The sequence below is a fragment of the Eriocheir sinensis genome, chromosome 59, assembly GCF_024679095.1.
Source record: "Eriocheir sinensis breed Jianghai 21 chromosome 59, ASM2467909v1, whole genome shotgun sequence".
Classification (NCBI taxonomy): Eukaryota; Metazoa; Arthropoda; class Malacostraca; order Decapoda; family Varunidae; genus Eriocheir; species Eriocheir sinensis.
Window position 1 is genome coordinate 7,917,485 of NC_066567.1, and position 7,500 is coordinate 7,924,984.

The following is a 7,500-nucleotide window of genomic DNA, read 5'->3' on the forward strand; positions in this document are numbered from 1 at the left end:
GATTATTATGATAATGGCAAAGAAAATCAGAGGAAGAAAAAGAAGAGGAGGAGGAAGAAAAGAAGATGATAATGATGATGAGGAAGAAAATTAGAAGAAGAAAAAGAAGAGGAGGAAGAGAAAGAAGAACAAGAAGAAGTAGAAGAAGAATATGAAGAAGAAAAAGAAGGCGAGGAAGAGAAAGGAGAAGAACAAGAACGAGAACAAGAAGAAATAAAAGAAGAATATGAAGAAGAAAACGAAGAAAAGAGAGCAGAAAGTCACTCAAAGAAGAAAAGAAAGAAAACAGGATAAATTTCACATAAAGAACAAAGAAGAAAAAAAAACAAGGAATGTCACTCAAATAAAAAAAAAAAAAAAAAAAAAAAAATAGAAATGTCCCTAGAGGAAAACAAAAGTACGAAAGTTATGACGAAGGAACACAAGCACACACACGCACACACACACACACACACAAAAAAAAAAAAAAAAACAGCAACAGCCCCGTGCATTCCTTAGACATAAACAACAGTAATGTATAATACAAGTTCACGAAAGAAAGAGGAGGAAGTCAACAATAACTCTTAGTAAACATCACATCCAGGGGTAGTTTTAAGACCCTGGTGGTAGTGTGACCCTTTAATCAATGTACCCTAAACCTAAAGAAACTCACATTTGACAAGGCTTTCGTAGAGGTTTAGGGCATTTTCAAGGGTAGTTTTAAGACCCTGGTGGTAGTGTGACCCCTTCAATGTACCCTGAACCTAAAGAAACTCACATTTGACAAGGCTTTCGTAGAGGTTTAGGGTATTTTCAAGGGTAGTTTTAAGACCTTGGTGGTAGTGTGACCCCTTAATCAATGTACCCTGAACCTAAAGAAACTCACATTTGACAAGGCTTTCGTAGAGGTTTAGGGCATTTTCAAGGGTAGTTTTAAGACCCTGGTGGTAGTTAAGGGGAGACTCAACGAAAGCATGACGTGGTGTTCCGTGAGGCTGAAATACGCGAAGTTACAGTGAGAGAGAGAGAGAGAGAGAGAGAGAGAGAGAGAGAGAGAGGGGGGGGGGGGGCGGCGGTCGAAGTAACTCAAATGTGAAGATTATGACACGTAGAGTTTTAGGACTGCACTTTCACCCAACCAACTCTTCCATCAACTTATTTCCAAGAGTTAAAAAGGAGATCAGTCTTTTTGTGCCGTCTACTATTGATATGATTCTCGCTTGATGCTTTCCGTCTCCCGCAAGAACACGAAGGCTATTGATTTGACGCTGACCTCGTACGCTGGTGACCTCCTTCGCCACTTCTATTATTCTTTTGCTGGAATACTGATCCGACCCGCTATCCTACTCTTCTGTTTTGTTCGGATACTGATTTGATATGATTTTCTGAGTATTACGTGCAGGAAAGCTGATTTGACCGACTTTCCTTAGATTTCAGTACATGGAAGCTGATTTGACCGACTTTCCTTTGATTTCAGTACATGGAAGCTGATTTGACCGACTTTCCTTTGATTTCAGTACATGGAAGCTGATTTGACCGACTTTCCTTTGACTTCAGAACATGGAAGCTGATTTGACCGACCTTCCTTTGACTTCAGTACATGGAAACTGATTTGACCGACTTTCCTTTGACTTCAGTACATGGAAGCTGATTTGACCGACCTTCCTTTGATTTCAGTACATGGAAACTGATTTGACCGACCTTCCTTTGATTTCAGTACATGGAAACTGATTTGACCGACCTTCCTTTGATTTCAGTACATGGAAACTGATTTGACCGACTTTCCTTTGATTTCAGTACATGGAAACTGATTTGACCGACTTTCCTTTGACTTCAGTACATGGAAGCTGATTTGACCAACTTTCCTTTGACTTCAGAACATGGAAGCTGATTTGACCGACTTTCCTTTGACTTCAGAACATGGAAGCTGATTTGACCGACTTTCCTTTGACTTCAGAACATGGAAGCTGATTTGACCGACTTTCCTTTGACTTCAGAACATGGAAGCTGTTTTGACCGACTTTCCTTGACTTCAGAACATGGAAGCTGATTTGACCGACGTTCCTTTGACTTCAGTACATGGAAGCTGATTTGACCGACTTTCCTTTAACTTCAGTACATGGAAGCTGATTTGACCGACTTTCCTTTGACTTGTGTGGACGAAAGCTGATTTGACCAACTTTCCTATGACTTGTGTGCACGGAAGCTGATTTGACCAACTTTCCTATGACTTGTGTGCACGGAAGCTGATTTGACCGACGTATTTCCTTTGACTTAAGTGCACGGAAGCTGATTTGACCGACTTTCCAATTCCAATGACTTAAGTGAATGGAAGCTGATTTGACCGATTTTCCTGTGACTTCAGTACACGGAAGCTGATTTGACCGATTTTCCAGTGAGGTATATTTGCACGGAATCTTAATTGACCGACTTTCCTGTAACCAAAATACGTGGATACTCATTTGACCCACTTTCCTATCACCAAATTCAACAGATACTGATTTGACCTATTTTTCTCTCACCAAACTGCACGGACACTGATTTGACCAACTTTCCTATCATCTAATTGTGTGGGATGCTCATTTGACCCAATTTCCTATGACTTAATTGTTCGGGTGCTGATTTGACTTGCTTTTCTACCACACGTAAGGATAAAAAATAATTAAAAACACAGAAATAATAATAAAAGAATGATAATAACACAGTCTGACCCGGTTTTCTATTTTTTTCCGATGAGGTTAAGTGTTGATTTGACCTTTTTCGGAATATAGACTTTGCGGTGTTGTTTACTATTGAAAGATTTCGTTATGATTTTTTAACGTCGGCCAACAGGTCCTAAATTTGCACTTCGATATGAGTTGTAATTTAATATGCTTCCTCCTTCTCCACCTCCTCCTCCTCCTCCTCCTCCTAGTCCTTCTCCTTCTCCTTCTTCTTCTTCTTCTTCTTCTTCTCCTTCTTCTTCGCTTTTGGTCCAGTCCTTCTCCTCCTCCTTCGCTTCTTATATTCCTCTTCCTCCTCCTCCTTTTCCTCTTTCTCCTTCTTCTTCTTCTTCATCTCCTTCTTCGCTTGCTCCAGCATTCCTCCTCCTCCTTCGCTTCTTATATTCCTCCTCTTCCTCCTCCTCTCTCGCTTCTTCTATTTTTCCTCCTCCTCCTCTTCCTTTTCTTCTTTTTGCTTGATCCAGTACTCCTCCTCCTCCTCCTCCTCCTCCTCCTTATTCGCTTTTCGCTTGCTCTATTCCTCCTCCTCCTCCTTCTTCTCCTTCGCTTGTTCTAGTCCTCCTCCTCCTTCTCCTTCGCTTGTTCTAGTCCTCCTCCTTCTTCTCCTTCGCTTGTTCTAGTTCTCCTCCTCCTCCTCCTCCTCCTCCTCCTCCTCCTTCTCTTCCTCGAAAAAGGTTAGTAATGAACAAATTTAGCGTTGGACCAAAATAGATTCAATGTGCGCCATAATGAAACTAGTAAATAATGTCTTCCTAATCCTCCTCCTCCTCCTCCTCCTTCTCCTCCTCCTCCTCAATGGATCGTATTATTAAGGAGTTTTATTGGGCGCTTGTGGATTCGAACCCTCTTTAAAACTCGCCTCGTTGGGAAAGGCTTGGAAGGTCAACACAGAAACACACTTAGAATTTTTATAGTCCTGACCATTCTCTCTCTCTCTCTCTCTCTCTCTCTCTCTCTCTCTCTCTCTCTCTCTCTCTCTCTCTCTCTCTCTCTCTCTCTCTCTCTCTCTCTCTCTCTCTCTCTCTCTCTCTCTCTCTCTCTCTCTCTCTCTCACTCTTATATAGATAATCATTATGGAATTTTGTAAAGGTGTGTGTGTGTGTGTGTGTGTGTGTGTGTGTGTGTGTGTAAATCTGCATACACATATACTGTTGCAGCGAATGTTATGATTATGGGTGGTAGTAGTAGTGGTAGTAGTAGTAGTAGTGATTGTGGTTGAGAGAAGTGCGTAGTTGGTAGATATCGTTGTTGTTGTTGTTGGTGGTGGTGGTGGTGGTGGCGGCGTATATTAGATGGGGAGGGGGGGAGAGAGGGGGGAAGGAAAGGGGGGGACTGGCGTATACATAATAGGGTCATAATGGAGGTGGTGGTGGTGGTGGTTGAAGGAAGGGAGGGGAGAGAGGGAGGAGGAGACGCCGTAAGAAAGCGATAACTGCGTAACATTGTAAATCATGTATTGTTGTTGCTGATGATGATGATGATGGTGATGATGATGGTGGTGGTGGTGGTGGTGGAGCCTTCTACCTACGCCATTGAGTCCGCTAATAAGAAACTGGAGGAGGAGGAGGAGGAGGAAAGGGTTAAGGTAAAGGAAGGTAGGAAAGGAAGAAGGGAGGGAGAGAGAGCAGGGGGAGGCGGGAGAGTGCGTTTCAGCATAACAAACAAAGAAGGAGGAGGAGGAGGAGGAAGAGGAGGAGGAGGAGGAGGAGGAGGATAAATACGAAGAAGGGAGTCAGACGAAAGAGGGCGAAGGGAGTAGGAGAAAGGGAAGATAATGAGAAGGAAGAGGAAGAGGAGGAGGAGGAGGAGGAGGAAGAAGAATCAGGGAGAGGAAGAGGAGGAAGAGGAGGAGGAGGAGGAAGGGAAATGAGGAAATAGGAGGAAGTAGGGCGAGGGAAGAAAGGCGATTTTCGTAGAAGGAGGAGGAGGAGGAGGAGGAGGAGGAGGTGCGGAAAAGGTGAATAAAAGAAGGTCTAGATTATAGGACCCAGGAAATGATGGAGGAGGGGGAGGAGGAGGAGGAGGAGGAGGAGGAGGAGGAGGACAATAGGGAGGAGGAGGACAAAGGGAGGAGGCGTGAAGGAGAGGAAAAAAAAGAAAAACAGTATACATAATCAGAGAGAGAGAGAGAGACAGAGAGAGATAACGAGCCGTCTCTCTGTGTACTCTCTGTCTCTCTTTCTCTCTCTCTAGTCCCTCCTATGATATATTATGACAAGGAAAAAAACACTCTCTCTCTCTCTCTCTCTCTCTCTCTCTCTCTCTCTCTCTCTCTCTCTCTTTCATTCTCTTATCTTCCCTTTTTCTCCCTCCTCCTCCTCCTCCTCTTCCATCTTTTCATTCATATCTCTTCTCCCTCTTTCTCCATCTTTCTCTTCATCTCCCTTTTCTTTTTTTCTCCTTTTTTTTCATCCCTTTTTTTTATGGCCTTCAATCCACCTCTCTTTTCTTTCTTTCTCTCTCTCTCTCCCTTCGTCTTTTCATTCACCTCTTCTCTCTTTCTCCTTTTTTCTTTTGTCCTCCATTCTATCCTGACCTCTCTCTCTCTCTCTCTCTCTCTCTCTCTCTCTCTCTCTCTCTCTCTCTCTCTCTCTCTCTCTCTCTCTTCATTATTCCTTTGTTTCTCTTCTTTTTCCGTTCATTTCTCTTTTCTCTAATACCTTTTTTCTTCTTCTTTTTTTCCATCCTTCAATTTATCTCACCTATCTCTATCTCTCTGTCTCTATTACCTGTTATTTACCTTTCTTCCTTCCCATCTTCTTTCTCCCCTATTCTATCTATACTAATTTCTTTCCACTACTACTACTGCTACGACTACTACTACTACTACTACTACTACGACTACTACTACTACTACTACTATACACCTTTTCTCGGCCAGGTAAACGTGACAATCAATCCACGTGACGGGACTCGAACCCGGAACCTCTAGTCGGCGAATCGAAGAAAGGAAATGACGCAACCAGTGTGTGTGTGTGTGTGTGTGTGTGTGTGTGTGTGTGTGTGTGTGTGTGTGTGGTGTTATGTTGTATAGATGTCACTTTCCCTCCTCCTCCTCCTCTTCCTCCTCCTCCTCCTCCTCATTCACAATCGCACCACTTTCTTTGCAATATTCAACAACACTCGCCTTCCACGAATCAAACACACACACACACACACACACACACACACACACACACACACACACACACACACACACACACACACACACACACACGGTCATCCCCCTTCTTCTTCTTCTTCTTCTTCCCTTTCTCCTCCCCATCACTTCCTCCTCCTCCTCTTCTCCCTTTTCCTCCCTCCTCCCTTTCTTCTCCCTCACTTCCTCCCGTTATATATGTAAGCAAAGCCACCCTTCACCACTCCCCCGTCTTTATCGATTATCATGATGTTGCTTAGGGAGGAGGAGGAGGAGGAGGAGGAGGAGGAGGAGGAGGGTTGTTTACAGAAGATACAAACTGTTCTGTCTCATCTAAAAATATAGGTAAATAAAAAGAAAGGTAATGAGGGAAGGAAGGAAGGAAGGAAGGAAGGAAGGAAGGAAGGAAGGAAGGGAGATAGGGAGCTACGTAATGAGGGAAGGAAGGAAGGAAGGAAGGAAGGAAGAAGCAAGCAAGAAAGAAAGAAAGACAGGTAGGGAGATAGGTAATGAGGGAAGGAAGGAAGGAAGGAAGGGAGGGAAGGAAGGGAAGGAAGGGGGGAAGGAAAAAAAATAGGTCGGTAGGTAAGAAGGTAAGAAGGCCAATAAAGATGGGTCAATAGGTAAGGTAAGGTAAGGTGGGGAGGGAGGAATGAAGGGAGGGAAGGGAGGGAACAATGAATGAATGAATGAATGGAAGAAGGAAGGGAGAAAAAAATAAATAAGAAATGATGAAAATAACTAAGAAAATAAACAGGGAAGGAAAGATATATATGGAGACGAGGAAAGACATGAAGGAAGGACGAAAGGAAGAAAAAATGGACATAGGAAAGAAAGAAAAGAGGAAGAAAATATAGACAGAGGAAAGTAGAAGGAAGGAAGGAAGGAAAAAAGGACATAGGAAAGAAAAAAAGGAAGGAAAAATGAATAAAAGAAAGAAAGGAAAGAAGGAAGGAAGGAAGGAAGGAAGGAAAAATGAAGAGAAAGAAAGAAAGGAAGGAAAAACGGACATAGGAAAAAGAAAAAAGAAAGCAAAAACAGATACAGGAAAGAAAGGAAGAAAAAACAAAAAGAAAAAAAGAAAGAAGGAAAAAATTGGATAGAGAAAAGAAAGAAAGGAAGGAAAAGTGAAGAGGGAAAAGAAGAAAGCAAGGAAAAATGGATTGAAAAAGAAGGAAGGAAAAACAAAGAGGAAAAAAATGAAAAAAAATGAATAGAGGAAAAAAGAAAGAAAGGAACAATGAATAAAAGAAAGAGAAAGAAAAAATTGATAAAAGAGAAAAGAAGAAATAAAAAAAAATAAAAAAAGGAAGGAAGAAAAAAAATTGATTGAAAAAAGAAGAAATAGGTAAGTAGGAAGGTTTATAAGTAGAAAGACAGGTAGGTAGGAAGGCAGGTAGGTAGGGAGGTGAGGGGTAACTGCAAGCATGTGGGTCACCTCCTGCAAGTCCACTGCAATAAAGGAAGATAAAGGAGATAAAGCCGAGGAGAAAGATGAGGGGATTAGACGGTGTTAGTATTGTTGTTGTTGTTGTTGTTGGTGGTGGTGGTGGCGGTGGTGGTGGTGTTTTTCTCTCCATTTTCCCTTCCTTCCTTTTTCTTTCTTTTATTATTTTTTTTCTTTTTTCCTATGTCCATCTTTCCTTCCTTCCTTCCTTC

At 42.3% G+C, this 7,500-nt stretch overlaps 1 protein-coding gene across 1 annotated transcript in view; it reads right to left on the reverse strand.

The window, feature by feature from the left end:
- The window catches only part of LOC126985506 (transient receptor potential cation channel subfamily A member 1 homolog), a 41,633-nt gene that overhangs the window by 33,524 nt on the left and 609 nt on the right, over window positions 1–7,500 (reverse strand).